This window comes from Temnothorax curvispinosus, unplaced genomic scaffold (genome assembly GCF_003070985.1).
Source record: "Temnothorax curvispinosus isolate PA1 unplaced genomic scaffold, ASM307098v1 QBEX01003877.1, whole genome shotgun sequence".
Taxonomy (NCBI): domain Eukaryota; kingdom Metazoa; phylum Arthropoda; class Insecta; order Hymenoptera; family Formicidae; genus Temnothorax; species Temnothorax curvispinosus.
The window spans coordinates 152,541-179,370 of NW_020213657.1; the positions used below are offsets into that span (position 1 = coordinate 152,541).

General features: G+C 37.8%; 1 protein-coding gene across 7 annotated transcripts in view; it reads left to right on the top strand.

Annotated features, from left to right (window-relative positions):
• Positions 1 to 5,532: 5,532 nt before the first annotated feature.
• The window catches only part of LOC112452957 (regulating synaptic membrane exocytosis protein 2-like), a 164,585-nt gene continuing 143,287 nt past the window's right edge, over positions 5,533 to 26,830 (top strand). For 5 of the 7 annotated variants that reach the window (XM_025013436.1, XM_025013437.1, XM_025013439.1 and 2 more), the window contains exon 1: positions 5,535 to 5,876. The gene's annotated coding sequence lies outside the window, so the exon portion shown is untranslated. Of the gene's footprint in view, positions 5,877 to 26,830 lie in introns of all 7 variants that reach the window. The other 2 variants (XM_025013438.1, XM_025013435.1) reach the window with 2 other exon arrangements.

The window sequence follows — 26,830 nt, forward strand, 5'->3', positions numbered from 1 at the left end:
CTACAATTTCCGCGATAATCCGCGGCCGGATTATCGCGCGAGCACCATCCGGGTACACGAGCTTGGAGATGCGGGCCCGCATTTATAATGCGTCGCACGGCGCGGCGAGAGCGTGGGATGTGCAGGGCAACTCCGATACTTCTTTTTTCCCCACCGCGTCGGGCTATATGGAAGATTGAATTTCACCCCGTGACAGCTCCGTGTGTAAGAACGCGCGCGACCCCATTATCCCCGCGATATTTGCCGTGTCGTCAAAATTGCCTGATTAGGAGCGAAAAGCTCTCTCTCTTTCTTGGCGGCTCCCGCGCGTAGTTTATTCATTGGACGCCGTCGCCTGCCCGGGATTTCCTTCAGTCATTCGCACGTGAAAAAAATCTCGGTTGCGCAGCACGCGTCCAAGATTCGAGTCAAGATCCTAAAGAGGCACTTGCCTCGATGGGGAAAACAAAGGGGATAAGAAAAGAATTTATTCGATTGCACGGAACAGCAAAATATTGTACTTACAAATATTTGCGCGCGGTAAATTTTTATGTATTACAATTGGTAGTAATGGTAGTGCTATTGGATTGAGAAACGAATAGTTATACCGCACTGTAAAAAAATCTGGTTTGTTCATTTTCCACCAGAAAACACTGGTTGAATCTACTAGAATCCAGTTGAATTAATATAGAAATTCTGGTTCCATTAATTGGAAAAATCTCTTTCGTTCATTTTCCACCAGACGACCTAATTAATTCAATCAAAGTTTTTTTCAGTGCGTGACATTTCGAAAGTATATGCTGTAGAAATTACACGCTGTGTGATGTTACGAGATAACATTCGCAAATTGATATAATTATGAAACCATGAAAGTGAAATAGTTGAGCGGAGACAGTTGGAATAATATTTGATTGTAAAATTCAACTCACATATCCGCTCGAAATAAATGTTGCACGGCGACGTTGGGCTCGCGTAAAATCAAGAGTAATTAATTCACGTAGTAATAAAGTAGAATAATTATACCTCTCTGGGTTAGCGGCGGGTGCATTGTTTCTGAAAATTCATCGCGTTACGTACGGAAACGCGTACAAGTTTTATGCCCGAATTAAGGATTATAGCGGGACCGAATTTCCGGCTAAATTTTCGAAAGCCACTCTCGCACGAATCTCGCACGGTTTTCGAATAGATTATTATCGGCCGCGAGATAATGACGTATATACTGTGTTAATAAAAAAAAGTGTTTTATTACAATCTCCTTATGAAAATAAAGACCCACATTAACGTGTCGAATAAAATTCTTTTTCCAGCAAGGACCGTGTGATTTACTGCAGTTTTCGTTGTGAAAAGAGGCACGTAATGCACACGATATCTATAATCCCTGTTAAAAGAGAAAAATTTCAAAGAATTCAATTCGATTATCGTCCATAATGTACGACCCTGAAAGTTCGACTTGGAATCGAGGTTTCTATTAATCCGACGGATAAAACCGTGATGCTAGTTCTTGACCGATGAAGTTGTGTGCTGCCGTCGCTGGGTATCGAATTAATGGAAAAAGTTTCGCGCGCCGGGAAAATTGTTGCCATAAGTCGGCGAGCGAGAAATGGAAAACCGGAATTCACCGAACCTTTTTCTTTTTCCAATTAATCCAGACGATCGCGCAGATGATTCGCGATCGATTCGCGGTTTGCATATCGTTCGTCTGTGAATTTACTTCAAATAAGGGGTGGGATCGGCGGAATACCGGATGTTCCATTGTCATGGCGAGTATCACTAATCGTCTCAGTGCCTCGTGTATAATACGAATAGTTGGACGCAACTATAAGATCCGCTCGCTGCATCGAGCGCGCTTCCGCGCTTTTGGCTCACGAGCTCGCGAAACACCGTGCATATACACACCCCCGAATAGGAAACTGTTCTCTATGGTCCGCGCAAGTTTCCGCGCACAAGGGATTAATTCGCGACCGTTGTTTGAAGGGGTTCCCTTTGTAATTCTCGGGGCTAGAAAATGCGATACGTTATACCGGGAACAATGTTTAATGTTCTCCGTAAAGTGAACGGTATGATCTCTATGATGTCTCGGTACGCGAAGTTGAAATAATGTGAAGAGAATGAAAAGTATATTTCTTTGATGCTTAAAATATACCTATATTTCGCATATTTATTGTTTCGTAGGGTTCTTATATATTTATTTCAAAAGTTTTTGATTTAATAAGAACTTCTTGCGCAGCTTCGATCCTTTCAAGCTGCTGATTTAAATTGTAATTAATTTGGATAGCATATATGAAGATTTCTATCAACGTTCCGTACAGCAAACTTTCCGGACGATTCATTACTGCAATGCTTTGAGATTAGCACAAGGCGATAAGGTGAACGAGAAGCGCAAATTATATTTCATAATGAATCTACATGTTTACTTTTCTGCTTTAAGGTTCGTATTTTTAACTGTACAATTAAGAAGTAAAAATGTATAGAATAAGACAGATATGTAATCTCAAGTTTGACGTCACAAATATCGAATTAACTCTCAAGATTCTATTGAACTGTATTACTTCTCAAAACTGGTTTTAACGAGTCTCTCGGTGGAAACGCGATTATAAATACGGGCCTAAGTTCACCAACAAAGTTTTGCGGCTTGAATAATATTTCGCAATGCCGCGCGTACTTTGCAATCTTCAAAGATATTCTCGTATCATAAGAACTTAACGATGGTGCCAGAATTCAAAGAACAATCAAGACTAACAGTGCACGAATTCTTTTAAGTGAATTGCACCGAAGATGAAAGATGAAAGAGGATTCCTCAACGCGGCGTGGCATTCCTTTGTTGTCGATGTAAATTGTTAAAAACACAATTTCTCTCCAATTACTGGACAAATATAGATATCCAAGTTGGCGGATACCCAGAAACTCAGTGGAACATCTTCTCACAAGATTCATGGAGGCAAAAGTAAGATCGTTAACACTCTCTATCTTCCAACGTTTCGAACTTTAATCTAATATTTTGAAAGACTCGAAGAAGCAAAGTTGCTTGTACACACAATTTATACTTAATATCGCAAAGAATACAGTATTAAATGTTTTTCACAATATGTTCATAGACACACGTGTCGTAAATTTGTTAAAATTTAACATACTTACTAAAAATTCCACTTTATCAAATAAAATAAATCTGCTTGAAATCGCTCTAAAAATGCGGGGAAAAAAACCGGGAATAAAAATATATCATTATGTATCAGTACGAAGAGCAGTAGGGTGTACACTCTCCCCCTCACACCCTTCCGTTCCAAATAGGTAACAAGCGTCGTCGTCAGAAATCTAGTTTTATCGCGAGATACTTTTCCAACCTCACCTGGATCTCCATAACTTTCCGCGCTGTTCAACACGCCGAAGCGTCGTCCTTCTTCCCTGTTTCATCCACCCTCCCTCGCGCCCTCGATCGTGCCGGTACTCTATTCCGACACCCTCGACGTATAATAACCGAAGTGTCCCGAAACGCGCGCGCTGTTCGTCGCCTGCGCATCGCGAGATATCCACGTCGCACCCCCTTCGGACAGTCCGCGACGAAGGAAGGAACGAAAGGGGCTGCAGGTTAACGGAAAGGGGAGGGAGGGCAGGAACACTAGGGAGGCACGAGCCCGACCTGAGCCACAGGAAACTTCCTCTCCGCGCGCACGAAATCGATCAGATAGTGACGCTCGTGTGACGTCTTGTCAGGATCCACTCCGCAGGCTCTCCTCCTGCGGTATTCACGTGGCTAATGAGGGTGTCGTGAAGCATATATATATAGGGAAATACCTTAGGTTTCACCCCCGGAGACGGAATTCCTTGATATATTCAAAGTCAATTTCGAGTCGAATTTGTCCCTTGCGAAAATATCAAAGCGGTAGTTCAAAGTTTCTGATTCTCAAAAGAATTTTAAAGAATTGCATTTTTTTTATGTATCTTGTTATGTATACTAAAGTTATTAGGACGTTTCAGTGAAAAATACTCAGAGGAGAGCCTCACTGCACACAGTTTTCGCAAACTTGGATTTTTCAGCGGCGAAGCCGCTTGCTCTCGATCGGCTAATCGGTCTGACACACGAGGTTCCTTAGACGATACGTTTATCTTTGTTCTCCAGCGTGTGCAGTTTCCTCGTACGACCGCGTTGCGAAGCAACGGATTTATCTCGATATAGAATTACGTCTTGAAGAGATATTTACGAGTAATGCTTTAAGAGCATTACGCTTTCCCGTTTCGAATGACATAACATGCGTATATACGACATGTCGCAATTAATCGCGAAACGAAGTTAAGATTCAGCGATGCAACTCAATTTCCAGCATTTCCGATTAAACATATCGACGACGAAGCTACGTTGTTTATTCAGAGGTACGCGACTTGCATATGCAACCCCGGCAGTAATATTGCGTATGATTCCAGCGCGCGCAGCGCACCGACGAGCAACGCTGTCAAAATTGCACGATTTCGTACGTCGATTTGTTTCAGCGCTTTTACGTATGCATGTCGCATCTATTTACGTATTCTGCTGCAACTCGATATCATTTAATATTCCCGATCCTCGCGGATTAAGTGATAACGCAGATTTATATCCTCCACCTATTTCTCACTCATCCCTCAGCGAGCACCTGCGTATGGTTAATCGCTTGAAATCGCGCGATACGCAAGTACGCGAAACATATTCGTTGAGATAAGTCAAATTTTAATTGTAAAATATTAATAAGAGTCTATATTAATAAGAGACATCAATTAGAAATACAATTGACAACTGTGTGACAAAACGTTGAAAAAACATTTGTTATTCAAGAAAGACATATATCTATCACATATCAGCATGTAATGTATGCTACTAAATCCAAATTTTTCGCAACCAATTATTTGTGTGTAATCAGCAGAAAATCCGAGCGCAAGAAATATTAGAAATTTCCACGACGACAATTTCTTTTTAAAGATAGATATATAAAGAGATTTGCCTTTTTATTGCCTTTTTTTCCCCCTCACATCCCTCTTGTGCCAAAGTGTCGACTTCTCTTCACGCGTCCTTTCCATTGAGCCGACAGCGAACATCATATCCATTCACCACCCGAGTCAGATCAACGTGATGTACGATCTCCCTCAAGACCGGATGCGAGAGGTGATTACGCAGTAGTCGAGATCGACGTACGCATCGACGACGCACGCTCGTCCTGGTATACGCGGCGTCTTCGTCTCGTCCTTCGTCCTGCATCGGTCGTGGAGGCAAAAGCTTCTTGCCTCTAACCCTCGAAGAGGGTAAAGGGGCGCGAGCTTGCGCCCTGAGCTGCTCGTCGAGGACAAGCTCCAGGACGAGGGGGGCGCGAAGAGGAGGGGCGGACGGAGTGGCGTCAGGTGGGGTTGAGAGGTGAGCTTTTTCGGGGGAGGACGCGTTCGTTCGCTGTAGAACGTGGCTGGTGCAGAGGGTTGTCGCGGCACACTGACAGCAAGGTGGAAAAGTGGGAGAGGAAAGCAGGGGGAAAGGTGAGGCACAGAGTGGTGGCGGTTCTCCGGTGGGAGAAACGGTGGACCCGGGCAGTGCAAGCCGGGCTGCCTGCCCGACGATACGGTCGCTCTGTTGGGGGTGTCGCGGTAATTTGTCTCTTTTTTTTTCTCTCTGCACGCGCAGGCTGAGCTTGGTATCCCGCTCGTACGAGATACGTCAGTTTTCCCTCTCTCTTTCTCTCTCTTCTCTTCTCTCTTTCGGGCGCTTCCGGCGTGCATCAGTCGGGCCGTGTCTTATCGGGAGGGGAAAAGTGGGCGCCGCTACCTGTGTCAAGACAATACCGGAGAGCACGTGCATCCGTGCGAAAGGGAGCCGAAGAGCGTGCTCGAGGGATCGTACACGCATCCCCTCTTGGAAGCTCGTGCCGCTGGACAAGTAACAGGTTGGTGTTATAGCAACGTCTTTAGAAGCGAGCGATCGCGATCGATCTGTGCGGGGATGCTCGTGTACGCGGCAAAGAGCGATTTAACTACTATCACTCCGTTTTCGATGATTTGCGAACAATTTGCGGATATAAACATACCAAAAATGTTTAGGAATCAAGAACGTAGGCAAGTAACAGTTGGTGACGATAATGTTCGGAAGTACTTATACCTAAGAGAGGTATACGTGACGTATGCACGCATCTAAGTATCTAAAATACCAAGCTGTCGCTTAAATCATGCTTTGGCCAGTCACTTTTTATGTACGCTAATTGATTACAAACCATCTTGGAGACAAATGCGTACAGGATTTGAGAGTGACGGTCGCGCGAGATAGTGCATAATCTGTGTAAAGGTGGCGAGGCACGTAGTAGTTTCGGTGATCAATATTCAGGTGTGAACTCGTTATAACTTGCGACGATATAGGTAGTACAGGTTTAGGTAGGATCAGACCAGAAGATATGTTCGAGAGCATCGATAATGACGCTCGGTCGCTCATAAAAAAAAAATAATTACGAGCAAGAAGCCCGATCATTTTGCTTGTCTAAAATATATTTTCAACCCTGACGGCCATTTTGTAAATTTTATGCGGCTTATAACATATTTCGAAATGAGAAAATAATGCATTTAAGTCCTACGTGCAGCGCATTATAATATATAAAAATCACTTTATCTATAATATTATCATAATTTATTCTCGTTCTTTTTCATCCTTATGCATAAAATTTATTTGTCATGAAAGAACAAGGAACCGAGGAAGTCAATAGATCTTTAAGTAGATCTTTAAATAACTTTCCGTAGTTTTGTAATTTTCATTTTGCAAAATACAGAATTTAAGATGGATAAAATTAAAAAGGATAAATTCTGCGATCATAAATGTGCTTTTTCAATCAAATTTCAAATGTTATTCTAATTATTCTAATTATTAACCGTGACTAAGTAACAGGTTGACGGCAGTAAATCGCAATTTTGCGCCTCGTAGACGTCAATATCCGATAACGATCGATTTGCTGCGAAATGCAGCCGTTTGCTTTCCGGGACGGTTAATTAGGTGATCGATGACAAGCGACGGATGACGCTTGGCGGTTTCCGCGGTCGGTCTCGGGGCCGCGCCAACTTGTTATAAGTTGGCGAGTTTCCGTGCCTAAGTAACAGGTTGTCTCGGTCGCAGATTAGAGCGGAGATTTGTTTCGTGTCAGTCTCCGTTGAGCGCGAGTATATACGATACGTAATTAAGTTACACGCGTAACAGGCGAGGGCAGGGTTGAGCTCGGAGAGCTCGGAGCTACTCCTATAGTCGTCCTTCTCAGCCGGGATCACGCCGCTCCATCTGCGTCGCGCTGCGTATTTTATGTCTTTCTTAACGACGTGCGATCGAGTTCGCTCGATCCAAACCGTTAATCTTCCCGTAAATTGGGAGTCTTTAAGCGCATTTGAGTAACAGGTTGGCGCACTCAAATCCGACGTTAGGTCTAACAAGACAGTAGTTGCGACTATAACGTTAGGTCTATTAAGACAGTAGTTGCGACGCTTCGTGATTATAATTGCATGAACCGCGCGGCGGTTTGTGCAATTAGCGCGGACACGAGGGTTAACGCCGTTCGAAAGGATTTGCAGGTAGTTTTGCATTAAACAACGTGTTAAATATCGCATACATTTTGTATTAATATAACAAATACACGTTTTATCGCTTAAATATGCGTACTTAATTACAATTTGTTATATCGTCGAATGTAAAGAAAGTTTATTTTATCACGGTTCTCGTCGTATATTTCGAAAACGCGCACAGAATAATTTATTGTAGAAATAATTATTTTAAATATTCCATGAGAAATTATATTTCAATATTAAATCGGGGATATCGTCACATTTTACTTACGTATATATAATTATATTTGCTTATATATTGATTGTTTTTTTTAGACACATGACCTTAAAGAGCTTAGAGCTTGCACACTTGGAGCTTACACACGTAGAGCGTTCTACAGCTCTATGAAACTTTTCTTGTTTCCTGCGCCATCCTATTATGACGCTTATTGTCCTTATTGTGACGACATAAGAAGCGGAACTTCTTTACGTGATCCTGTGTGAACTTACGGCCTGAATACGAAGAGTGTTATCTAACTTATACGTGACGCCGAGATATTATAGCGATGACGGTATTATCTTAATCCACTGTCTCTCGTTTATACAATAACGATTCCGCGCTCTTTATTTTCCCCGATCGGTTGTTCTCCGAGAATTTAACGGCAAATGAAGCAAATCTGAGTAGTCGGGGAAATGCACGTCGATAACGCAATATCAATTCCAATATGGCTCGGGAAGATTCCTACGGATAGACTCCTGTGACAGATAATGACTTGCATCTTTCAGGGATCCGGTTCGCTTAATAAAGCGATATCCGAGAAGTTTTTCGTTCAAAAATTTTTCTGTTTTAATTCAAATAATTTTAGATGAGCAATTTAGGCAAATTGAATAGCTAATATTACAACTGCAAACGCACGCGAAATTTTATTAACGCTAAATTTCCGTCGAAAAATGACGTTTCCGCAAGTTTAATTAAAACGTCAGTTACCACGCGCCGTGTGAAAATGATCGCGTCGGTGAATTATGAAAAAAATCAACGAAACCGCATTTCGCGATTGTTGAATAACGGTTGAGGTCGAACGAATCTGTGTTTGCGACGAGAGAGAACTAGAACCTTTTTCTCGCGCGTTTAATTTGTGTTTGTAATATTTCAAATTTTACATTCGCTCATCCATACACGACCGTAAAAATAATAATGTTAACAAATGTATATATAAAATAAATTATGAAGTACATACGAGGAAATCATTGACATGACATATTTTGGTAGACAGTAATATCTAGTATTGTCAATTGGAATTATATTTTATAGGTACTTTCAATTTCGAGCGAAGTATTATTGATTAAAATGGGAGCAGTTGCTCTCAACGGAGCTATATGTTAGAGTGAAAGTCGCGTAGTCATCGTGACCGAATTTTTGAAGCGGCAGCGGTTTCGTTATTGGTAAGTCAATAGCGCGGCTTCAATAAGCGATGTTAACGTGGCCATCACACAGCCAATCGAGAACCAATAAATTCGACGTAACACACAGAGCGCAGCCGTTGGCGAGATGCCAATGAAACCGGCGCGTGGTATCCTCACAAAGGTAATGTTTCCGCGGCGCGCGGCGCCTTTTCTCATTTCGCAAATTGGCTTCCGGATCGCGATTCAAACTCGCGAGGCTTCGCGCTCTCTCGCCGCAGCCGCATATCTCCCGGGAGATTGCACGCGCAACTTCACGCGGGCCTTATGGAATTTTCTCATCGACCCAAAAAGCCAGTCCGAGTGGCGGCGGCGCTTTTACGTCAGCGCGGGGGAATATAAAAGATCGTCGAAATATTTCCCGTCACTTTTCAGATTCCCGTCGGGCGCTGTTACCGCCCGGAAACGAAGTGTCGACACACACAGGACTTATTCCGAATGGGCGCAAGCTTTCTTATTTACGGTCGCGCGTTCGCGCGCGCACGAGTTATCGAATATCTCGAAACTCTGCGAATCTGCGAATTGCTCCGCGCAGTGAAAATATTGAACTCTCGCAGAAATTGTAATTTTTCCCTGTAACTTTTGAAAATTGGACGGGGTTGCATGATTGTGTTCAGGCATAAAAATGTTAACTTCGCTCGGATGTCGCGTGGATATCAAACGAGAAATAACAGAAATAATGGATTTTTCAAAGTGGACGAGAGAAAAATTGGAACACTGAGAAAAATAAGTGATCGGGCAATCGTTCGAAAATTAACAAACGAGTAATTCGATAACTTTCAATCTGAATTTTAAAAAGCCGATCAAGGCCAAAATAATGTCCGGTCAATGATATCCAAATATCATTGATATTAATTAGATATCATTAATTGGACATTATTTTGGCCCTGATCGGCTTTTTATAATTTCGATTAAAAGTTATCGGATTACCCGTTTGTTAATTTTGGAACGATTGTCCAATCATTTAAACCTGGATTTTTTCTCAGTGAACATTTAACTCTCCGTCAGCAATCATTTTTTTTACTAACACCGTCAGCAAACACTGAGTGGGCTTTTAGTCCATCCTATGTTATTTTTTATGTTCTTATAGGCTTTCAAAAAATCCAAAAAAATTCCGAGTTACTTGCCAACGTCTCTACTACATCCAATAGGTTTTAAAGCCAAATATTAAGTTCAATTGCTTGTACAAAGTGGAATACAAATAAGAAAAAAAATGGTATTAACTTTTTTTGCTTAGAAATAAATTTTTATTGTAAAAAACTGTTAGTTATAGCTATTCTCTCGCTTCCATTTCCTTCCATATATTATCTCACGGAAAAACGTCTGCGATTTTGGAAACTTAACGACTCGTGTGGCACAACGATTGAGTTGCCTTGAAAGTTGAGCCGCAACAACAATGATACTCAAGCATATTTTGAAGAAGCAAGAAGAATAGTACCGATTTATGTGAAACAAAGTGGGTCAAACACCGTTATGAATCTCACCTCGGATCTCGTTTTTCAAGGCCCTTTGAATGGGAGAAGGTCAAGGTTGGGTGTCACCGTTAAAAATACAAGCAATTTCCATCCAAGTGCATCGCTTTCGAGAAAGATTCGATGCAAACGAACGCAACACGACTGGCTTTGACTTCGATTTTGTTTAACTTGCTGTGTAACTTGTTTAGTTAACATGTTTTAGAGATACACGGCAATATCTCAATTCTGAATTTCAAAGAGTTGGAGTAAACTAATGAAGTTTACATATAATTTTAGAACTGTCTCCTAAATCATGTTTTACAGATTTTGTACATAGTATAGTATATTCCAACTGTATAGTTATTATAATGTATTTTATATAAATGTATTTTATTTAAATATATTTTTAAGCGCGCCGTATTTTAAAATATATCAAAGCATGGACGAATATTTTTTAGATCCATAATTTAAAAACTTTTTACAGAATTCTCAGTCAACTCACATAAAAACAAAAAGATAAATAAAAGAATTAAGAAAATTACAGAGAGAGAACGCTATGTAAGTCTTATTTTGTTCCAAAATATCATTAGCAATCCGTACATCTCGGTTTCACATATTTGTTCTTTAAAAGCAATAAATGCAATACGATCAATAAGAAAATTTATTCCGCACACGGATCCCGATCGCAAGTAGCATAACTGCCTAGAGCATTCGTCAATTTCGAGCGGGCACGTTTTATGTACGCTACAAATCAAATTACACACACACACACACACACACACACACACACACACACACACACACACAATGAGATGTATTCCAAATACGTGTTCTCAGCTATATATAAACTAACCGCAGTATCGCAAAATTTAATAAATTTGACGAAATTCCGTTCAAGTAAAACTCCTTTCCGAGTGTAGCTAAGAAATTAAACTGTAGGTACTTATATTCGATCAGTTGGCACACGCAACAGCACGAGACGCTGAAAGACACGCGTAATTGGTTTTGTCAAAAGACACGACGCTTATAGAGCTACGCGGATTAATTTGACTTGCGTCAACGTCAAAAGCTGACACACGTGACGCTCGGTTTCGCCTTCTCGCGTTCGCTATTCAATTTCGTTTGTTCCTTGTCGACGAACATCCGCGCGCGGTCGTGCTCTGGCACATATACCTAAAGAAAGATAACACTCGGTACTGCCTAAATGCGCACTACGCTTTCCCCGTCCATTCTTCTTTTTTTTCTCCCTCTAGACTCGCGATCGCTCCAAAGAAGCATTGTCTCACGCAATTCTTCTGAAAGCATCGCGATGGATATTGCGAGGAACGGCGGGGGCGGCGCCGCGGCGCGTGCTGCTCGCACAGCTCGTCTTACCCTTAATAAACCACACACGACCGCCTCAGTCCTTGTATCCTTTTGTTCCTCCGTCCGCACTATCTCTCTTGCGATAGACGAACACATGAAAAATTCAAGCATCTCCGGTCTTCTCGGATCTTCATAGGTTGATAATATGCCGCGCATGGTTATATTGCTATCCTTTTGAGCGAAGTATCAGTTTTGATTGCGTGTGGAAGTTAATTAACGTTGCGAGGGATAACAAGGAATTTTAGGTGTAATAATGTTGTGGTAATAAAGTTTGCACCATACATATATGATTCCCTCTGTGAGTGGACGATAACGCGATGGCGGCCATGTTATGTTATCTTTTCCCTTTACGTAGATTTAATTATTGTGCGAGGTTCCCCTAACGCATTTTCTGGATAAGAAAATGTTTTGTGTTAAAAACAATCAAAAATATGTGTTCGAGTTTGGATCGGGACGTTGAAAAAATTTCATAAACTCATCCTGAAAATCATTTTGATTTCAAATAAATTTTAATTTCGAGGCAAATCGAGCTTCACGCCATTTGTTAAATCTCCGAAGCTTTTAAAGTTTAAAACACTTTAAGCTTGTGAACTGAAGTTAATTAAAAATTTCATAACTTTGGATTTTTCCTGATTTATACATTTAATTTCTAATATAGGTAAGTGATCTTACTCGAAAACGGTTTACGAACTTGTTGAAAATGAATGTTCTACGATATTTCGATTCGCCCTTATCAAATGAGACAGATTTGTATACATTTCAAAAGTTCATGTATGCCGGATGAAGAGATACGTGTATCGATTTGCATATGCCTATCCTCGGAACGCTTCAGCGATTATCCTACAAAGAAAGTGTGTCAACTGCACGTCTCGAAATTCCCTTTTTATCGTATATGTCATCGAGCTGCCACGTTCCGGCTTACGCTCGGATTGTGCGGTTTTATTCGTGCATAAAACGGATACGGTACCACGCGTATAACGTCACTATAATCCAAACAGCGCAGTCAAAGAGTTAATTCCAAAGTATTATACGCGGTCTCGTTTGCGAAACTACCCCGTAACTACTTCCTTACATTCACTGTGCGAAAATTGCAATTGTGATAGTTAACTTGTTTATTATTGCACATTTCGTTCTACCTATCAAAATCTTTTTAGGTAGCGCCACGCGTTCTCTAATTTTTCAATATACTCCTTATAGTGTTTACAATTTTTATTAATTATTTTAAAAGGCGATCAATTTTTAGGAAAAGACGAGAATGCTACAAGAGTTTTAATAATAGCAAGAACCAATGTTCTAAAGGCTAAACGATAGATTTCTGTGCTGATCGAACTTTTGTCGCGTTCTTTCCCTAACAATTGGCGCAATCATGATTTCATAATTGGTTTATACGCGCTTTTTAATACTCGAAACGCTACTTGAAAAGCGAGATATCGCACGTACCGTTGGCGAATGAAAAAAAAAAACAGTAGATCCTCTTTTACAGCAGCGAATATTCGTTCGCAGCGATACCTATTCGGCAAATAGCAAGTGCCCTTGCATCGATTTTTGTACCATCGTTGTTTATTACGCGCTCGCGTTTCATACAGTGTAATTGCTTTGTATTGCGCGGCGCTTTATATCCGCTAATGAAGATTAATAAATAATAAATGTTCAGCGAGAGAAACTGTGTAGTATACCATCCGACCAAGTATCACGTATGATTGATGATGCAATACGACTATTATTTGATATGCTTACACTGGAGAAAATACAGTGGAAATATAGTGGCAAATTTAATTTTAAAACAGAGCAATTTTTCAGAGAAATAAATAATAGAAATAATATATTTAAGATTTTTTTTGCAGAACAACGATATTTTTTATACTTTTGAACGTTCTGTATTAAATTAAGAGATTTGCAAGTCTAATCTAATATCTTTGTACATGTGTGTGTGTGTGTATGAACTGCTATTGCGTTTTACCAGGTTCTGCAACTTTTTCTCGTCGGAATTCATGAATATACGAGAATTGCCCGGTTAAAAAAAATTTATAAAGTCTAATACAAAATATAAGTTTCCTATTTCTTTTCATATTATACGAAGGATGTAATTTACATCTTGACGAAAGACCAATGCAGATAAAGTACATAATTAATGACCCAGCGTTCGCAATCCTCTTTCGAGATTGTAACCGGTTGCCGTGTCGCGGAGTAATTTAACTTTTTTAAGATAAGTTGCTCAAAGGAATCTGATAGATGTGCGAGACAAATCGTAATCGCGTGCGCTTGCAGTTTATAATGAGGTCGCCATCGTAGCTTAAATTAACGTTTCTCGTAAACCGAAGAGCGAATGAGTGCCATGAATAGGTAAATCTCGAATTTACATCTATACAATTCATATCGCAGGCGAGTGACATACGCAGCACGTCTCTTTAACAAGCTATTAGGCGTTTATGCTTTGTATTATACTAAATTTGCATGTTGAACAGATTTGGCTTTTGTTCTCCGATTTCATTGAATTTCGGCTTTTTGCCGCTGAAGCCAATTCCCTCTCATACCGAGTCCGTCGTGCGCATTTTTTCCGATCGTCGCGAATACCTCGTTCTTGGTGCGCGAAATTGATTACGTTTTAATCGGATTATAGCTAGAAGCGCAAAACTGAATGACGTAATAAATACTACTTTATGGACGCTCGTTGAATTAAGTATCGTTGAAATTTCGGATTAGCATAAAGTACTCCGTTGCGATACCTACTCGATAAATTTAATATACTAAAATCAAATTTACAAACAAAAAAAAAGACAGGATTATTCATATGTTATTAATATTAATGTAGCAAAGTTTACGCGTAATTCAATTCAATATCCTCTCTAAAAATTTACCTAATTAATTCGCGTCAGCTTTAATTATTTGCCATTTTTGTATAACTTTCTGTAAAACCTTGTGTAAGATAAATAATTCACACAGCCACGTTTGAGATAATTAAAAAATGTCTGTCATGTACCGTCTACATTCTTGTCGCTGAGATTATGTCGAGCGGAACTCGACTTTTTCGGATTGCGCAATCGCATGTTGATTCTGAAAAGAATCGTTGCATTGAAAAGCGAAATCACAACGATTATTTGCGTTCAGACAGCGTATGATTAAAAAAGCGAGAAAAGAAATCGTTGCCACGGATATATCGCGCTGAAAAGAGAAGACTTGTTCCTTGTTCCGGGACGCCGTTAACGATAAAACCATGGCTGTGCTACGATTATTTAAACTGTTATTAATGATTATTTTACACATAAATTTTACATTCATATAAATATCATTGAGATTAAAGGATCAGTCTAATTTGTATAAGATTTATGGTCTTAACAGCCGCAATTTATCATTCGTCGTCATAAAACGTATTGTCGGGCAAATCTTTGTCCCGCCGAATAATATCTTAAACTCGTAGACTTCCCCAGCTTACTGTAGGTGGTAAATTTATGAGATCGTGGGAAACGCTCCAGCGAGCTCTGGCGTCGGTTGGCACTATTACCATCGTGCTGATCCATGATATTCCCGAATTAATTTTATGTAAATTACCGTGCGGCATCGCAAGTCGCGATCTCCGGTATTTGATGGTGTCCGGTGGGATCACGTAACTCGCGTCGCGCCATAACGTTATAAATATAAACCGTCATATTCGAATTAATAAAAACGTTCGTGACATCATAGCGTAATACGTTGAATTATTATTAATATAATTTAATATGACTATCCGTATAAAATAATTTAAACATCTAAAATTTTAGGGGTCAATAATTTGACCTGTTTTTAAAAATACTTCTTTTAAGTGACTTTTTAAAAACACAGTACTATCAAAATTAAACAGTAAAAATAATACTGTAAGCAAATTGAATAAAATAAGTCCTCTCTCTTTCTCTTCTTATTTAAATATAATTGTCTTTTAAAAAATGTACCAACATTTCTTTTACTTCATTATTAATAATTAAAAGCTTATTATGGTTAGTATATTCTAAAGCGAAATTATATTCTTTTTAATTTATAGTATTCGACTAGTTTAAATTATTATTTTATGCTGCGCATTCTCGTGTATTTAACTTCACTCGCAGGTTTTTTATTAAATTCGCAGAAATTATGATTTTGTGAGTTCGCACTTGTCGTTCGTCAAGCCACCCCTGAAAATTACCACAGGTAATTTCCGTGCTGGGTGTGCATCGTCCTGGTTATTAGCGCAAGAAGGTCATCGGTTGACCCAGTTTCCCGATCCGGGACATACGCGCGATCACGCGTTTCTTCTCTCGCTTTCCTCCGCGCATCCGATCTTGCTCCGTTGTCCGCCACGAGTCGGTTCTAAGAACGTCAATTACGCGTCAGAAGCCAGGATTAAATCGAATAAAAATGCAATTACCGCGACACCGAGCGTTTATTGCGAGTGGCATTAAAACGGATAGCAAATGAAACGAGAAGAAACAAGTGGCTGTGGTTGGCTCACGCTTCTCATGAGTATTAAACGAAGTGCTTAAAAAAAGATTAAACAATAGTCTCGATAACTTGTTAGAAATAATAAGAGTGCGATATATCGATAATTGTGTAAAATCAGAACATGCAACGGAACAAACGTTTTATTGAAATTTTTATCAATAGCCATTTTTATCGAAGTTTTTGTTATGCGTGTAACTTTAATTAAACATGTTCGTGTCCATCGCGAATTGTCGTATATTTTACAGATTGTATCTCCGCAGTATTTCACACATTTTTATGTTTGTTATTATTTCAATTAACTGTTAATATAATTATTTTTTAACATCTTTTACATTACTTAATTTATCTACATAATATGATCTCGGCGCGAAATAGATATATGTGGAAGGGTAAAACCACAGTGGTGTAAGTCAAATTTTTTAAAATGTTTTCTCGTCTGCATAGGGTAAACTCGGGTATGATGGCCATACGGAAAAGATGGCCCATGGCTGTAATTTCTCCAATAATGGCTAAACAGTGCATTTTTGTAGTCATTCTCAAAGATAATCAATATTTACAGTAATTTATGTGCGTACACTATTCGAAATAACAATATTGTGAATATTATATCATATTTTTACTTTCGACTGCCTGCAAAGTTTTTCATGTGTCCGCTAAAAGCTGCTATAACATTAAATAAATTATAGTTAAGCTGCCGTAATCAACGTTACACACATAATTAAGCTATATGTAAATTGTAATTTGACCTATAATTTGTATTTCTATTTTTCACTATTTATTTAAAAATATTATGGTTATCTTTTCTGCTATGGCCATCTTTTTCTTAAAAGTCAGATAAGATGGCCAATGCATACGTTGTAATACTTTGATAATATAAAATTTATGTTAAGTGTTTTCTTCTTAATTTTGATAGTTTTACGTACTTTAAGCTTCAGTGAAGGAATATACCAAACACTGTTAAAATATAACAAAAATAAATGTATGTTTATTGCATTTTAAAAAACTATGGCCATCTTACCCGAGTTTACCCTAGATGCAATTTATATATTGTACATATTGCATCTATGCACACGAAGAAATATTTAAAAAAAAATGTGACTTACACCACTGTGGTTTTTACCTCTCCATATATATATTTTGAACCATTTTTATTTTTTAATTAAAATTTTTTAATTAAAACTAACGAGTTAAAATCATTATTTATTTCTATAATTTTCTATGATTTTCGATTTATTGTAGTTCAACAGTAATATATTTTGCGCTAAAAAATATTTTTTGGCAAGCAAAGAATGATAAACTTATGAGTCATAGTAATAAGTAAGCTACATATTTTTATTCAAATTGGATCTTAATATATATTAACCAAATTAAATTTAAAATTGCCTGGACAATACACACGCGATACATTTATATCAATTACACAATATATTTATACCAATTTTTGTTAATATTATAACATAATAATGGAAAATAAATTTAGAAGCAAGAATAGATCAAAATATCTTCAATTATTTTTCCGCCGAAGTATTATTATATTTTATTATTAAAGTGTAATATTCCAAGTCGAATTACACTGCAAGAATTAATATCATTATGTTATACGTATTATTATATATTTTCAGCTTCTGTGGATAATAACAATCTTACGATTATTGGAACTATTTTAGCGTGTATATTGGATTTGTTTTAACGTGGACGGTGCATTATTGTCAACACCATTGTTTCGCAGGATGCAACAAGGCCGTGACGAGTGCCCCAGTTTCGCATTTCAAGGCGCATGATTACTTATTCCCCTCGGAGCGTCGATCGATACGCACAGACGACGAGCCCCATCTCCGAAAATATATTGATGTGTCATTAAGTCATTATCGACGTACCGTTGATCAATTACAATGAAACGTGCGATTGCACGTTCAATTGTAAATTGGGCACATTTATGTCGCCATTTGATTGTCGAGTAAAGAGAGAATGGTCGACCTAAATCTCGCTCGCGCGCGGCGCGCGGCGTGGCACGGCGGTTCGTTTAGAGAACGTTATCTATTCCTTTCCTCCTTCCTCCGGCCGTCAACTTAGAAAATGATATTTATGTGACTATTAGCACTCCTAAATCACACGCGAAGAGCGGAAGAACGGCCAAAGAAAACTTTTCAACGAACTACCGCCAAGAGAGTCTCTTCTAAAATACTTGCGAATAGATAAGGCACTTTCACGTGAATTTATCCCGTAAATTCTTTAAGCAGCAGTTTATTCGAATTAAAGGTGTAAATGCAGACATTACAATATATCATCAGTTTAAAACTTGAGAGAGATAATAAGAAAGATGTATCAACACAAAGAGCTAAAAAAGCGTTAAATGACATCACTCATATTCGAACTACAAATAACACCAGTTTTATATCTTTTAAGTCAGTTGAGTATCCAAGTAGGCAAATGTCACGCGCATATAAGAAGTTCTATCGAGCATGTTCGATAGAAGAAGAGTTCATGTTTATTGCATTTTTCCGAGAAAAATATCTCAAAGGTGGGAAGAAGTCGCGCCCAGGGCGCGTAAGTTGTTTGGTAAGACGATACGTTTTTTTTTTTTTTTCAAACTGCTTTCTAGGATAAAAGAGCACGAGGATGAAAGAGGAACCCTCCTTCCCGGATCATTGAAGGATAAAAATATGAGACTATCATCTCCCAGTCCTAATTGTCTTCTCTAATGGTCCTCGTAGGCATATAATTTTCCATTTATTTGAAGCCAAACCGAAGGTAAAAGTCATTAAAATTAGTAAAGACATTAAATCAGTGTTCATGTTAAGAATAATGAGAGCTGATAAAACGTGTAAGAAAAAAATTGCAAATGTTCAGACAGAAATTAAGCGCTTCAGAATTTTTATATGCAACAGACAGTGCGCCGCACCGATATTTGATTTTATGGCTTCTTCTATATACTTTTACGTATAATTTTCAAACATAACTGTAAGTCCATAATTATCTGATTAATCAAGTTAATTGTTGTTTTTGATAAAATGTTCTACTTAATAGTAAGAAAAAAGGATGAATTTTTGAAGCATTACTGGAATAAATTATCTAAAATTTTAACGTGACACATTTGATATACAGACACAAATCGGTCGATATCGAAAATGAACTTTTATTAGCTCTTTTTGCTGTCGCGACTCAGAATTTATCATCTTCATACAAGCCTGTACAAAATGAGTAAACGAAATGTACGTAATATAGAATGAGTTTGCGTGCTCGCAATTTCGAACACCTGTAGCTAGAACGATCCATAAGCATGCAGACCTAAAATTCATTGGCTCCCTTCTACTTTCATTATTGTTGGCTGAAAAGAATGACATAACTCAAATAACTTATATTGATAATATTGCATTAATAATTGTGCTCTCTTGATTTTTTTTTTTGACAAGATACTAATTGTAAGATTCTAGAAAAATAATTCTCATATTTAATTAAATATACCTATTAACTCTTTATCTCATTTAATTAGATCCCAAAAAATTAATTCGCAAAACACTATCAGTCGTTTATAAAATTTTTATAACATTAATTTAAAAATATTAATTTTTTGATATTTTAAGAAAAAGATTCCAGATCGATTAAATAATCTATAATTAAAATCTATAATTATAATCGTTTATATATGTATCATTATTATTAATTTCTGATTTATTAATCATGTAATTGGATTACATTTATAAGGGAGTTTAGCAAAATGTTTCAAGCAAAATGCAAACGCTTACAACATCACTGACATCTTTTTTCAAGAATAAAAGTCGACTAGTACTGGTACTTTCGGACACCTGTAGCTATATTGATCGGCTGGGGTCGGTCGACAGCCCTCGACCTCGAAACCACCCTTTCGAGGCGGGAGCGAAATTCAATCCTCTTTCCCTCTTTACTTCAGTCGCTAACACAGCCTCGGGTTCGATTCGCGCCGAGTTGTTCGGAGAGAATTTTCTTCCGATCAAGAGAACGCGCCTTCGTTATGCGTCATTTATATGTATTTTCAGTGAACCTTGAAAACGCCCTAATATCGAGCTACAACTAAAACAATATTGTGATAAAGCACTATCATCATGTCACATTTTCGTTACGTCGTATCGAATAAAACGAAAAGACATGTAAATTGAAGATCTACGAATTATTATGTTAATATTACGTATGTCTCTATTGATATACTCCATTTCAATAGCGTGACACAACAATGATGGGGCTCTTTCAAAGCCTTTAAATGTTTTTCTGGTAAATGGCTCTCGCTTGAATTTTGCAAGCTCGGCCAGGCGCGACACGTGTTGCTTTGTTTTCGCACCGCACGCATAAGTTATTAGCGAAGTTGCCCGCAAAGTTGCTCGTGACTGGGTTGACTTTGATGCTCGAGGTTACCTCCATAGGTTACCTGCCAAGTATCGTTTCCTCGCGCATTGCATAATACGATATCCAGCCGTTATTCCCGCTGCATATTTAATATCAAAAACAAACCGTCCGGCTCTGAATAATTCACCGTGGTCTCTCTCCTTAATACCGCTGTTTGATCATTTTAATATCGAAAACTAATATGATTGTATTGAGCATATTTATCAAGTATACAATAATAATAAAGTAATTCGTATATCTGAAATTCTGATTATATCACTGACATTGATCCGACATTTGAAGACCGTGTCTACAAACGAGCATCCGATGTGTGAAATTTACTTACGCGAAACTGAAGCAGAAATATCGAGCCCATGCTATAAAATTAAATTTACATATCGAACAAAGCTAAAGCATAAAGACCCTTATGCTGTCTCAAAAAATAGATAATTAATTCTTAATTTCAACATTTGAAATTTATTACGTTGTGCAAAAAGAAGAGCCTCATTCGCACAAGTGTACGACTTTGTCACCAGTTTCACGTTATCACTCGATGCACCTTTTGTCAGCGTTGAGCAACCGAAGTATTTGTAAATTCGTGGGCGTAGCCGATTGTATCGTGACCCGCGCACGACGTATCCGAGAGTCGTAGTCACGCGAGATTGCGAGAAATTGTCCGTCGTAAAGTTTTCAATGAGCTTACCGGAGTTATCACGCGGGTGCGATCGAGCCACGCGAAACACGCCGTAAAATACACGCGACGAATGTCGCGATAACATTATCGGACACCAACGGTCTTACGCCCCGCCGTGCGTATATCGTTCACGCACACACCTTTGTACGGACTTTTCCTTTTACGACTCCATCGAGATGCTCTTCGATTCCCTACCCATCCTTCGAGGGTATTCGGCTATTCGCTCGGCCGTATTTCATCCATCATAAAACGCGTTGTGGCGTGCCGCTGTCGATGATAATTTAAGGAAATTCGCGATCTTATTCCGCGAATTGCGAGATGATAGCCGTCTTCTTTCGCGGAAATCTCGCGGGGTGTTGTTGGCTTGATGATTAATGCGATCTTGTCGGGATTACGTTTGCCGTTTTCGTCTTTTAACAGAAATACAGATTGTATATTCGCGCGTACGTGCGCGAGCTTGGTGTGCTGCGATATAGCGCGACGATTTAAAAGTACGGTTTTCCATCGATATGACGTTAGCTGAAGAATGAAAATGGTTGGAAACATATAAAATGGACAATGATTTATACTTCGCGAGAGCTTTTGTAGTAAATAAGTGTCATAAGACGAATTGTTATCCGCGTTCTTTAATCTTTCTATCTTCTATTATCCAGATCGTTTATACAAGCTTATTTATCTTTCAGACACTTTACGGAACTCGCGGACAATTCAAATACACGATGCGCTCCATTACTTATTAAAAAGAAAAATAAATCATGCTTGACACTTTGATATTAACTGCTTCTTTTTTTACACGCGATCTTGTAATATTCTCGCGTGTTTGCGTTACGGGTAAGTGGACAGATGGATCACGTTGCAAATTGTCGAAAATTCCCCGATCAATAACGGCTTGATGCAAAAGTTCTTGAATTTTCCATGATGTACTCTTCCACTTTAATGTCTAAAAGATATCAGTCGCCGACTCGTGAGTCGGATACGCGACTTTCGAGGACGAAGGATGGTAAGTGACATGTGATGGAACGACGCATGCTGGGAATTGCAATGTCAATACTTTCAAAATTCCCGCAACTTAAGAAGCTGGACAACTGATTTTTTTTTAACGCCTCCGCATCATGATTTATGAATTTGGTGTTTGAAATTTCTTTGCGATAAAATATGATCCTCGGTGTAACACATTGTTCGTAACTCTGAAAGCGGACTTTCCTTTCGAAAAAGACAACCTTTGTTTGCTGAAAAAAAAACGTATTGTGAGAAGCAAGGAAATTTGGTAACGTATATTTAACAATACCTTCAATACTTTAGTGCAAACTTTTGCTAATATGAAAATATTAAAATTTCTAGCAAATGTTTTATCTTCAAAAATGCAAAAAATATATATATAATTTAAAAAACTAAATTTTTTCCACACAGATAATATCTTAATATGTATAGGTATTTAAAGTCTAAATCTAAAATAATCTAAAATCTGATATATAAATGAATGTCAAGTTATTGTTATAATCAACTGTATTTTCTATTTCACTTTTTTTAATAATAATAAATTCTAAAAACGTTTTATAAAGATTTTAAAACAATAATAATTTAAGTGGCACATAAACTGTTTCCTTTTTCAAAAACTTGCATTTTTAAATATACGCGCTATTATTTAATTGTAAAATGATGTCTCAGAGAATAATAAACGCGAGATTGGTGCTTACAGTCCTGAAAATACAGAATAAAATCTCATCTTGAGCATGGATTTAACACGATCTTGCCGAATGCAGGAGTGCCAAACTGAAATTGAAACCACGGGCTTCCGATAAATTGCTGCGGAAAGGAAGCAGCGTCGTTGTAACGAGGTTCCAAGCGCAACGTAACGAGATATTGTTGTCACGTTTGTCCCCAAAACTCCGGTAAATTGAACCCCCGTTTCTCTTTCAGGGTTCTGCCGCGACACCGCCATTGAAAAAAATATATGCACTTTTTTTTATCGTCGTCGCGTCGTTGCAATTCCACATGTGTACGTCCCTAGGGAATAAGTATGTGAAATATGGAGCTTCCTCGGTCCATCCGATCACGCGGCTATCCGTTCCGTCGTAACGCGACGTTCCTCTTCGCATATGAAATACCAGGTGCACCTGCCTTTTTTTTTAACGTTGGCAGACGAACTGCATGCACACTCAAAATATTGCTGGAATTTCGAGTTAGAGTTCGATTTATTACTCGAGTAACTTCGACTTGAAAATGTCCAAGCCATCTATATATACATATATGCATAAACTAGAATGTCTATCTATATGTTCTATTATCTTCTAAATCTCGTTCTGAACCCTTTGACCGATCTAGACCACATTTTGCATAGTTATTCTCCAGACTTCTGCGGAAAATAGGCTATCATGAAACCTGAATACCTCACACACACATCTCCTTCTCTCCAATACTGCACATGTTCTATTATAGATACAAAAAGCCCGGGCAACGCTGGATAGCTTAAGTTAGTTGCATATAAATTTGATACAAAGAACGCGCGTGCGCGCACAACAAAAGAAATCTATTTCAAAGAACTTTAATTCTGCTATTTTATTCAGCATCTCATAAAAGAAAATCTTTATATAATATAATTAAGTATATGTTTTCCAAATTCGTCTCGTTAACAAAAAATTATGCCAGAAGTGCTGAAAGTATTTACTAATTTTTTTCTCTGATCTTAATTTTTCGGTAATGATTTGAACATGCAAATTATATCGTAAGAACATCTTCTTGGCGTTTGTAATTCTTCAGTATTGAAATATTCGTAAGATGTGTCAGACCGACCGCTTGTACGAATAAAAAATCTTTATATTATATCGCTTATGCAAAGAGGTTTCCTCATGCTTTTCCCCTTATCTTATAAGACTACGTTACGAGTAACTTATGGGGTTTCGAGGGGCTTTGATCGCTCTTAAAAGGAATAAAAGATATTGCTACTTATTCTTTCGAAAAAGATGTTCCTTATGGGACGCTATAGATTTCAGGTTAGGACAAAAATTTGCATAATACGCTGTCGGGTTTTAGGACCGATTCGCAAGTGATTGGCCATATAAGCCCTGGGCTTCCGTAAAGCGCATATGCGCGCATTTATCTATAGCATACGTAACGCTTACTAGAGAAAATGCGCGCATATGCGCTTTATGGAACCCAGGGAAGGTCTCGATTAGACAATTGGATAGGAAGATTTGAATATTTTTTCGAAATAGGCGACGCAATGCTGCTTGCAGTGAATATTTATAATTCGAGATTTAATTTCTCCTAGAAATCTCAAATTTTTAAATCATATTTTTAATTTTTAATTTTTTATACTTTTTATCAGAATACATAAAACTGTTTTATAAGTGATATTGCAGTATCGCTTATAGAAAGTTTTATGTATTATATTTATTAATACTACGTAGATTTATTATTTTTAATTATATTAACATGTTAAAAAAATGTTGTTTACTAATATGGAAACATTTTAGTGAAAAATATACTATGCGAAATAATGAATGAATGAGCGAATGTCGTGATATTTTGTCGCAAGTCTGCATGACGCTTAAAATATTATCGGCTTTCATCTCGAGCACGATTCGCTAACGATTCATTATTATTTACGAGAATTGTGACATCGAATTTGCCGCCACGAATGTAATGAATAATTAACACGCAATCGAATAAGTATCTCAAGGGCACTTCGCGTTTCGCTTGTCTCGTGATGACATTTTTCATAGTCCCTATGGCGTTAAAGAATTTATTAATTAATTAATTTACATAATTCCACAAAGTATGTTCGGCTTATCGAGCAGCAGATCAGCCTTAATTATTTTGAAGAAAGTCGTAGAGGTTTAACATAAGTTCTACAAAAAAAGCTCTTCCACTTTTCAATTGTCTATTTTCTTAATTATCGCATCGAAGAATAAGTGAAATGTTGTGCAACAAATAAAACAATTAAAATATCAGTATTTTTCATGCATAAAATAACTTGCTTTTTAAAAATTCTGCATAAACTTCTCGCAGAAAAGAGTTTTTTCTCAGAGATATTTTGAAGTCACTAAATCAGTAAGCAATAATTTGATTAAAGGGCCGTTTCTCATTTACGGCAGTGAAATGCAACATACGCGTTAATTACAAAAAAGACGTAATTAAAAAACAACTAGAGTTACTCAATAAGAGAAGCAAGAGAACAGCGTGCAGGAACATGGTTTTTTTTAACTTTTTTTTTTACTGTATCGTGCGTATATAATATACGCGTTATTCTTTCTTCAAACATCCCTCCAGAACTTTTACAAATACATCTCATGGCCACGCGCGGTGCTAATTTATTAAATTCATTATTTTCTACTTTTATATCTTTTATAATGTGACTTTTTACACTACTACAGAGTTGTAGTAGTGCAAAAATTACGGTTGAAATACTTGCGCGTTGTAGCTGTGCAAATATATCAAACATAATACACTCTTACTTGTTTATATTCTTGAAATAATAAAAAAAACTATCTAAATAAAAATTTATGATTTTCTAAGTTTCTCAAGTTTAAATGACCGTTGCCTAATGATACTTTATATAAATAGGAACATTATACAAATACGTTACACAAATAAGTAGGAACATTGTTTTCCTACTTATTTTTTTATAATATAACAGACTTTTTATAATTGTAGCAATATTTCGATATCAAATATTACGTTAATAAAATCAAGAGAGAGAAAATAATGTGTTCAGGCAAATTTTCCGCGCAAAAATCATATTAATGTCATTTTTATGACGAGCATAAAGAATATGAAATCTGCTAATTATATGAACAAATTAGTAATAGCGGAGTAAATGCAAATGAAAATTGTTCGATGAGGCAGATATGCATATTCAACTAGATTATAGCTGCGCTCGTTACTGCGCTCGTATCCAGGCAATATCAAAAAGTGGAACGGTACACATGTACTTCAAATACCAGCAACGTCGACGTCTATTTTGGTGATTGACGGTTATACCTTTTGTCATATTTATATAGCTCGATCAAGCTCGAAGAGTTAATAAAATTCGAATTCGTATCTGACAAAGTAATACCCGCCTCCGTGACGACCCCATAAAGATCCTTTATCTTCCACATTGTGGCTATCACGGGTCACAGGAGACGGGAATCAATCGAGATGGCCGTATCTTCTGCCAAAGGTTTCTTCTGCCGTTCTATCCTATTCCTTCAGTTGTCTTTAATTTACATTCGCCACTGAATTAAATATAATCGAATGAATCGATTACACGCGATAGCGTGTAAGGATTCATAATTTAAGGATGGATTCTTACGTTTGTCATTGATAAATTTATAGCTCTAGTTAGATCACGTATAGACTATGAATTGACTACTGTAAGCTCTGACATTTATACATCGTTATATATCTGCCTCTTAAGTTTAATGTTTGATTGCCCTCGCGCGCCAAAATCAGGATAGTGTAAATATTTATATATGTCGTCATATAAAATAAAATAATAAATGAGAATTCAATGATGTATTGTCATTGATTATGAAGTTCATCTTTGCTCTACTTTATC